The sequence below is a fragment of the Meles meles genome, chromosome 5, assembly GCF_922984935.1.
Source record: "Meles meles chromosome 5, mMelMel3.1 paternal haplotype, whole genome shotgun sequence".
Taxonomy (NCBI): Eukaryota; Metazoa; Chordata; class Mammalia; order Carnivora; family Mustelidae; genus Meles; species Meles meles.
Genome location: NC_060070.1, coordinates 147,860,664 through 147,870,562, shown reverse-complemented (window position 1 = coordinate 147,870,562; position 9,899 = coordinate 147,860,664). Strand labels below are relative to the sequence as shown.

General features: G+C 44.4%; 1 long non-coding RNA gene across 2 annotated transcripts in view; it reads right to left on the bottom strand.

Moving 5' to 3' along the window:
- Nucleotides 1-1,007: 1,007 nt before the first annotated feature.
- Nucleotides 1,008-9,899, bottom strand: part of LOC123941897 — a 224,789-nt gene continuing 215,897 nt past the window's right edge. Inside the window, exon 6 of one of the 2 annotated variants that reach the window (XR_006818366.1) lies at nucleotides 1,008-2,056. This is a non-coding gene — a long non-coding RNA (uncharacterized LOC123941897). Of the gene's footprint in view, nucleotides 2,057-5,882; nucleotides 5,951-9,899 lie in introns of those variants that run through there. The other variant, XR_006818367.1, reaches the window with a different exon arrangement.

Below are 9,899 nucleotides of genomic sequence, written 5' to 3'. Positions count from 1 at the left end.
GAGGGAGAGAATCTCAGGACCCTGAGATCATGACCTGAGCCAAAATCAAGAGTCGGATACTTAACCAATTAGGCCACCCAGGCACCCTAAAAGTATAGGATTTTCTAATCGAATTTCCTCTTATAGGTAAGAAAACGTAGGTCCAGCGAAGATGAGTCTCCCAGAGCACAAGGCGGTTATGTTAGAACTCAGATTAGAGCCCACTGTCCAGCCCTGGAGTCAAGCTGCTACATCACTGTCACCCTACCCGCTCACGCAAATGGGTCCCCACGACATGTAATTTCCATGTCAGAGTCGCAGGACATGACCACCCAGACTTCCGGTGGCAGCTCATGCCCCCACTGGCCTGTGCGGCCTTTCTCTCTGGCCTGGCGTTCGCAGTTCACTGGTCGAGACGCAATTCCTTCCATGTAGTGGGCACTCGTTTGACGGTCTGTGCATCCCATAGGGCTGGGCCAATACACTCTTCCCTCCTGTGAGCCATGACTGGAGAGATCTATAACACAACGTGCAGCAGGACACAGTAGGCAGGGCCTGGCATGGACTTCATTTTTTATTACGTTCAGTTGGCCAACATATAGTGCACCACAAGTTTTTGTTGTAGTGTTCAATGATTCACTGGTGTGTATAACTCCCAGTGCTCATCACCACACATGCCCCCCTTAATGCCCATCACCCGGTACCCCATCCTCCCATTCCCCTCCCTTCTGTAACCCTGAGTTTGTTTCCTGGAGTCCAGAGTCGCTCACGGTCTGTCTCCCTCTCTGATTTCTTCCCACTCAGTTTCCTTCCCCTCCCCTGTGGTCCTCCACACTATTCCTTATGTTCCACATATGAGTGGAACCATATGATAATTGTCTTTTTCTGCTTGACTTATTTCACTCAGCATAATCCCCTCCAGTTCCATCCATGTTGATGCAAATATTGGGTATTTGTCCTTTCTGATGGCTTGAGTAATGTTCCATTGTAAGTATGAACCATATCTTTTTATCCATTCATCTGTTGAAGGGCATCTTGGTTCCTTCCAGTTTGGCTATTGTGGACATTAGCATGGACTTCAGAATCTAATGGCAGGGCTGTCAATCCTGCTTCTGTTCATTCGCTCTATCTACATGTCCCCCCTTTCTAAAGTCTTCTGAACTTCAGCTTCCTCAGCTTTGCCATGGGAGACATCATGGCTACTCCACATTGTTGGGATGGGGAGTAAGCGAGATAATGCACGAATTGTATTTATCACATGGAAGATGATGAGTAATTCATTGCCATTTATTAATGCTGTCCTTAAATTGTGGCCACAAGTTTGCACTAGGTTTTCTGAGTTGTCGTTTTCAATGGCGGCTGTTACGGGAACATATCTTTTCCAGGGGTGCCTGGGTGTCTCAGTTGGTTGGGCGTTTGACCTTGATTTCAGCTCAGTTCATGATCCCGGTCAGGTTCGTGGGATCAAACCCCATGTCAGGCTCCACACTCAGCAAGGAGCTTGCTTGTCCCTCGCCCACTGCTCCTACCCCCAGCTCGCTCTCACACATACTCTCTCTCAAATAAATAAAATCTTTTTTAGAGAGAGAGAGAGAGAATAGATCCTTTCCAGAACATGAAAAAACAATCTACAGGGATCATATTGAGAACAATATATTCCTGCTAAATCACCTTTACACAAGCAGAATGCGTGGAATGGACAAAGGATGGTAAGGAAAATAGAAAAGCCTTCTTTCTACATGTTGTTTCCACCCCAGACATTCCGTTTCTCTTTTCTTCTTTCACTCGAGTAGTTCAGTAGGCTGGATCCAGCTCACCTTCAACAACAACCTTGAGATGATGTTTAGGAGCCTCCCGGCTTGTATTTAGGCAGGGTTCTTGAAAGAAACAGAAGTCATAAGAAACTGACTTGTCCAAAGCAACCCAGTTCCTCGTCCATGAGGAGCGCCCTACACTGCCGATGAGAGCCAAGGCTCAAGACAGCTGCCTAGTGATGGCCTTCACAACAACGCGGGAGGATTTGCAGGTTCCTTCTTGGTGACCAGTCAGCTTAAGGAATTCTTCTCCATACGTGTCCCTATTTGGAAAATAAGAATTAATTACCGAGTTCCGAAGCACAGTATCACAAAATCCAAGTGAGCTGACACAAAAGCATCGAGCGTATGGGTACAAGGATAAAGTCCTTCTGCAGGTGCAAGACCACACCCACTTCTAACTACTGAAGAGTGGATCTGCAATACTGTATTAGATTCAGGTGTACAACACAGGGAGTCAGTACACACATGATGAAACTAATAAGACCACGCCCACTTCTGACAGCGCTCGTCATTCCAGGGATCCCTAAGGCTGCTGTTGGGCTCCATCGTTAGCTAGAAGGGCTTCAAGTACACTTTGACCTCAGTTAAACACTGGAAACTATTATACTGCTTTTAGGATGATCACAATTGAGAGATACAGACTAAAATCAGCCAAGGGAAAGGGGATACAGAGCAGAGTCAAAGAAAGTATGAAATGTGGATCTTCTGGCTGTCCTTTCCCCAGGGACTCAGGGTCCACTTTACTTTCCTGGCACTGACGGGTGACAATATGCAGAGTGTTTCCAAGCGGTGGAGCTCATTCAAGCCTCAGCGTCCAGGGCCTTCACTGGGGCTCCGTCACCTCGGCATGACTAACTGCCCAGACAGCTGATCTCAGTCTCCAGCCCCTCCAGCTCATGCATGATGCAAACCCCATCATAAATCACGTGGTTGGTGCAGCCCAGAGCTTTCAGTCCAAACAGCGTTGCTCCCATCTGGCTGGCCAAAGGCCACCAGGTAAACAGAAGTGCTTTTCTCAATGTCAACTTTTGGACAACTTCTCTAAGATGACACATTCTAGGGCCTTAGAGATTCCCTCCCAGGAAACAAGGTCAGAGGCCAGACTTCTCTCTGGGGAAGGCTGAGTTCTTCACCTCTCAGTTGGAGAGTTGGTTTTGCCCAAGGATGCTCCCCTATTCTAACTAGACAAAAAGAAAATCTGTAAGTGGCCTTATCCATGAAACAAACATTTCTTCGGCGTATATTTTATCCGGGTCTTCTCTGAAATGTTTTCCTAACACTGTCTCCATTAGCCCTCACTGCAGCCTGCTACAGTGGGCACTAGCTTAATGGTACTTTCGAGATGAGGGAACTGAGGGTTGCCTCAAATTGCAGAGCCGCTGAGTGACGATGATGTAATGAACAGGAGGCAAGTGAGTGCAGAGGTACAATGAGGAGACTTACGTAAGAGTTCATGCTAATCCTCAACACACTGCAAATGTACTGCCTTTCCCATGGGACATGGATCTCCACACACCCAGCCAAAGAGGCCAAGGTCACTGAATGAAAATCGTCCCGTACTGTCATTCTGTTCCACAGGATAAGTGAATTCGGATCGCCACAACAAGTGACTCCTCTTGCCATGCATTTAAGAGAAGTAAATGTAAGACAGAAGGACATGAAGATTTACCAGGAGCTCACGATGCCTTGATCAAAGAAGGCTTCATTGACAACAGCATTCCAAATGGTCTCTTTGTCTGGAATCCCAGAGATCTGTACACCCTGGGGCACTGCACAATGATAAGATTGCGGGTGAAAGGCATACCTTTCTTCTAAAACCGGATAAGGGCAATTCTGAAAGGGGAGGTGGGAAGACCGGTGTTTGAGTCTTCCAATATACATGCCTTGTCAGAGAGAGAAATTTAGAAAAGAGAACACAAGGATGCTGGGAGTTTAAAAATGGTTTCCCTTAAAACATTCCATATGAGCCTGGCCCGTGCCAATCTTCACGTACCCCAGGGTGCCTTGGTTTGGTACCAACTCGTCTGGTTGATCCCATTTCAATTAATCTCAGATTTAGGGGTAAAGCTTCCATTAACTTGCTGTGTGACCAATTGTGTGGATATTTCACAAATAAATTGGGAGTCCTGAAAGAGGACTGAACATATGCGGAATTCAATGTGAAACCCAGCCGGAGAGTCTGACCCGATACCAAGGCGGGGAGGGGAGTCTTCATTTTTCTGAGGAACGGTGATTGAAGGGATGTGCCCCCAAGGGAGCTGTGAGGGAAAGTTCCCGCCCCAGCCCAGGACAGGACAAACGATGCAGTCTACCATCATATAGCACGACGGAGGAGTGGTCTACCCACGGCCATCCTTCCACGGCAGAATGAGATCTCCAGGGTGGCCAGTGGTTCCCACAACAGCGACACAGACAGCCAGATGTGGAGAAGCGACATGGGCCAGTTCTAAGCAGCAGAAGTTGCTGTTAGTGGAAAAACATGGGTCGGCCCCCTCTTAGACCTGTTTCTGAGTAGAGAATTCCCAGAGGAGGAGGGAAGGAGCTTAAGTTCCTTCCGGAAAGCAAAGCAAAATGGTGAGCATGAGCAGTGGAAGGACTATGTGGGTCTGGAGCCATTTTTAGGACCATTTTGTACCTCCACATCTCTCCAGTGGGTGGTCTTGGAAACATCGGTTACAAGGCTGATTTTAAAGAAATATGAAATACAGATGTTTTCCCCTTTTATTGCCTGTAAATTTTATAAACAGGTAATTGTGAAATTTAATATGTAAAATTGCCTCACTCCGAGGGTTATTTTATAATGATTAGAAACGAAACGATCTTTAAAGAAATTTGGCCAAAACATTGTCCGTGCCTCATTGTACCTACACTCTACAAACTACTGTAGCTTTCTGTTTTCAATAGAATTAGAAAGGCATCCAATCCACACCAGTATAATGAGTTGAAAAGTGAAAAGTTTGGGTTAAGTACCCAGTTGTACGACTCCTATGAAAACAAAGAAGAATGGTCTAGGTTTGGTGCTGACTTAGCCCACAGGATTGACGAAGCTCTTTGACTATTTGGTTTTGTGTCCCCAAGGTCCATACCACCTCATAGATCACAGTCCTTCGAATTTGGGGCTTGTATAGTCTGGAAAATGCGCACAGACCCTCTCCTGGCCGTGGTGTATGAGTTGAGAGGAGGATGTCTCGAATTTTTAGTTGAGAGGAGGATGAGAAGCTTCATCACTTATAGGATGGGAAGCTTCCATAAGGCAGGGAACCCCCAGCAGCAGCAGCTACCGCTCAAATAAAGTGGAAAAGAAAACCAGAGAGAGGGTTGACTCTCAGCACTTTCCTCAGAGGGAGGGGTGTACGCTCAGCTTTCTTGTTTTTGGCATCTCTAATGAAGACCTGGCCAAAGCGTATTTCTAGCAACACTTGGAAGGGCGCGGTGCCTTGAAGTCATGGGTAAAGGCACCGGGAAGGGAGGGTAGACGTGTTTCAGACTGTGCTTGGGAGAATTTGCCTTTGTTTCCAATTCATGGCCTCCTTCAGCCATGACATAGCATAAATGGAAGACGGAGCTTAAAAAAAAAAAAGAAAGAAAGAAGGCAGGATGGTTTTGTTTCTGCAAATGCCTTGGACAAAGCATGTGTTTCTGTTTAATACTGGATAAGCTCCAATTGATGTCTAGATCCTTGTCAAAATGTTTACTTTTCTGTGGGATTTTTTTTTTTTTTTCCAGTGGGGCATTATGAAGCCATGGCTATGGGGCCGGGCTTCAAAGCTGCAGCCGGCCGCCCTTGGAAAACCATTGTCGTGCCCGCTGCCCCATCCCTGTTCAAATGAAATCTTACTTAAAAAAAAAAAAATTATTTGGGGCCTCAAAAAGATAAATCTCCATACAAAACGAGAAGAAACTGAGGAAGAGTTGAAGGAAATTCACCAAAGCAACTACTGAGACGACAAATACTGAAAGCATGAATGTTTGTTTTCCTTGGGATCCTCGGCGTGATTTTTTGGTGTCATGTAAAACAACAAAAATCGCTTGTTTTATTTTTAAGCAGTTGTGAACTACTGACCTGAGTGGGCACAGCCCCTGCAGAGGGAACTTGGAAAATAAAAAAAACGTTCCCCTGTGTTCGCCTGGTTATTTCATTCAACGCCACAGGCCTGTAGGAGGTAAAATTCATATGCCCTGAATTATAAATATGTCAAGACAATAAGTGAATAAACCTGAGAAGTTTTAGCTTACATTTTCCCTAGAAAACTTAACCCTTAATAAAAGCCACATATATGATATGAGATGACGGGACAAAAGCCACATACTATGATATAAGAGATGACGGAACAAATAGAAAGAGAAAAAAAAGAGTGGGTAGAGAACAGCTCTTCAGTTACAAAGATAAAAGAATTTTGTAAAAATAAGCGAAAACGAAAGCCTCTGAGAGTCCCTGTAAAAGGATCCGATTTCTCCCTTTCCAATCTTTAAAATCCTTTAGATCAATTTCTTTTAAGTCCTGGGTAAAAGAGCCACTTTTCCATCCCCCGGCAGAGTGCTGAAATTGGATCCCCAAGTTCTGGGCTTTGGTCTTGCCCCTCTCCCTCCTTCTGACTGGAGGTTTGTGAGTTAGTGTTTGATGCTTTAGAAACCATCCCCAAAGGTAGTGGCTTAAGACAACAACGGATTATTAATTCATGATGCCGAGGGCTGGCTGGCTGGTTCTACCCCCTTGGCTGTCTTGCCGGAGCCGGTAGAGTGAGGCTGACCTCATCCTCACGTCTGAGGCTCCAGCCCAGCCTCCGGGAGGCCCATTCAGGCTGCACCTGGGACCACAAAGATCCCCAGCAGGAAGAAAGGGAGAGAGAATTGCACAAGCCCGTCAAGCCGCTGTGTGTACCCTGTTTGCTGTTGTTCCACTGGCCAAAAACAACATGAGTCAGTGCGGTTAGAGCAGGTGTAGACGACGTAAGGGAGTAGATACAGGGACGTGTGAACGATGTGATAGTGTTACTGTAACAACCTGTCAGTCTAGGCTAGTCAGTTCACCTGCCTGAGACGCATTCTCTTCACCTCCAAATTGGAAAACATAATAATTTGCACTACTTTAAAAAACTGGAGAATTAGATGAGAAAATATATATGGAAGTTTTGAAAAATGGAAAGAACTCTAGAATTGCAAAATATTATTTTGACAGAGAAATCTGTATTGTTCCAAGTAGTCCCACCACCCCACGACGTTATGTTTTTAATTTTTACGAATGTCCCAACCACTTTTAAATAAATTCATCCCCATAAAAAATAACTTAAACTTTTTTTGTATGTATATTTTAAAACCAAATCACTTCTTTTTAAGATTTTATTTTTTTAAGTAATCTCTGTACCCAATATGGGACTCTAACTCACAACGCCCAGATCAGGAGTCGCACGCTCTACTGACTGAGCCAGCAAGGCGCCCCCCCAAATCACTACTTTTTTTTAACTGAATTTTTAAAACACTGAATTCAATCGCCCGATCTACCTTCAGCAGAAAAAAAATCTGATGTCATCCAATCAAATGTTTACAGAACTACGGCTTTGTCTACACAATGCCAAAATATCTGGTTAATTTACCAAAGTTGGTTTTTATAAGGCATCAAGATGTCTCATCTACCTAACGCTAATGATTTTGAATCTCTACTGCTCAACTGGACTGTTTTATTTCATTTTTTTTTTAATAAGGTGCTACAGCTGCCCGCTTAAGAGCTTTCATTAAGAATATGAATATGCCCTGAGACTAAAAATGTCTTTTGTTGAGACTTTTATCCACCACACCCAATGAATCTCTTCTACATTTATTCTAGCAAAATAAATAAATTATACTTAGAACAACCAAGAGACTAAACAGAACAAACAGTATGTTGAGTTACAACTGCCAGAGAAAGGTGGGGTATCTTCTCCGCAGGCCCTCCTGCGTTTAAACAAGTGAACAAAGCACATAAGCAGCATTCCAGTAGAATCGTCACCTTTGGGGCGCCTGGGTGGCTCAGTGGGTTAAAGCCTCTGCCTTCGGCTCAGGTCATGGTCCCAGAGTCCTGGGATCCAGCCCCGCATTGCATCGGGCCCTCTGCTCAGCAGGGAGCCTGCTTCCTCCTCTCACTCTCTGCCTGCCTCCCTGCCTACTTGTGATCTCTGTCAAATAAATAAATAAAATCTTTAAGAAAAAAAAAAAAAAAGGAATCGTCACCTTCAATTAATGAGAAGGGAGCTGGAACAGCAATGCTGATTGGTCCCAAGTAGAGTTTGGAACTCCAATCTCCTAATTTGGTCCCCAAATTCAAGGGAGAACTAAGAGGATTTTTATATTTGGGGTTTCAATTCTTTAACTTTTACTTACCCACATGTCACATAATTTTAATTTCTTAACACTCACTGCTCCAGGAAGTGGAAGCTTTACAAGAAAAGCTTTGTGTGGGATGTCTGGTGGCTCAACAGGTTAAGCGTCTGCCTTCGGCTCAGGTCATGATCTTGGGGTCCTGGGATCAAGCCCCGCATCAGGCTCCCTGTTCAGTGGGGACCCTGCTCTCCCTCTGCCTCTGTTGCTCCCCCAGCTCATGCTCTCCCTCTCTCTCAAATAAATAAATAAAATCTTTAATAATAATAATAATAATAGTGACATTCATTAAGGGGCAATTGGAACCGTTCTCATCTTAGCACCCAGCACTATCCAGAGCAGACAACCTCTTACCCCTTTTTGTTCTTTCTTTTTTCCTCTGCTTCCTGCTTGACCCATTTCTCTTCCTTTTTTTTTTTTCTATTCTATTTCCTGATGGTGTCATTAGCTGCCGCAGAATTTCTTAGCAAACACATTGGTTTACTGTAAATCTGAGTCGTGTTCTGTGATGAAGAGTGCTTTGAGATGACGCACAGTGTTGTGCTAGTTTCAGGTGTTAAGGAGGTGGCATCACAGCAGGTGTCCTCCTTCATCCCCATCGCCCATTTCACCCGCCCCCCCAGCCACCTCCCCTCTGGTGACCATCAGCGTGTTCTCTACAGTGAAGAGTCTGTTTCTGGATTTGTCTCTCTCTCTTTTTTCCCTTTGCTGGTTTATTTCTTAAATTCCACGTATGAATGCAATCATATGGTATTTGTCTTTCTCTGACTGGCCTATTTAAAAGAAAACCCTCTTGAAATATGATTATCCTATGGCCATAGAGCTCTTCACCTACAACTTTCTATCTTGATGGAGAGTTTTGGCTAGGAATTTGCTGGGCCTCGCTAGTGGGTATGAAGTTTCATATTTAGGAAACCCAAACACTTTTCTGTCACATATATGGCCTAAGTCAGTACATAGGAGTTATAATAAAGGGGAAGAACAGTTCAAGGCCCCACAGAATCACCATAGTTTAATTTGTTGATATTTCCAGCATCTCATAGGTTACACTTATATTTCTGAATCACCACAAGATTAGAAGTGCTGGCAATAATCAAATTTGGAGAGGAAAAAAAGATTTAATTCTATCTAATACAACTTTTGGCTTAAGTGTAGTTTCTGGCATTCTAATTTTTGAAAATGAATAATGCTGCTAATCAATAATTCATTCACAACCACATTATAAACTGAGAAGTATAATTGTTCTGGTTTAACTTTTTGATCCTACACAGTAAAATTAGATTACACTAATTATAGCCAGAGACAGTGACCATTATGTTTTTAAATAACAATCTCCTTCTAATCCCTATGACCAGCTTCCTCTTCTATATCCAACCACCCCCAAGCAACCTCTCCATGAGCCGTAAGGAACGTGGGCTCCATCCTCAGACCTGGCAATGAGGCCATTGCCCTAGATGTTGCTGTAGAAATCCCTGCACTGGCTTTCTTCCCTAGGACTAAAGGAACGTTCCTCCCCAGGGCCTTATGCCTTCATCCTTCAAGACTCTGAACCCTGGAATTTCCTTCATCAAGGGCCCTATACCCCCTTCCAAGACCAGGGTAATGAGCAGAGTTTTCATCCCTAGGCTCAAGGATTCACCCATCTTCCCAGAAGGCCACCTGTAGGGGGAATCAACCTAAAGATAGGAAGATAGAGGGCCTCACTATTGCTTTCATCTTCTCCACCACCACCCAAGAACACAGAGCGAA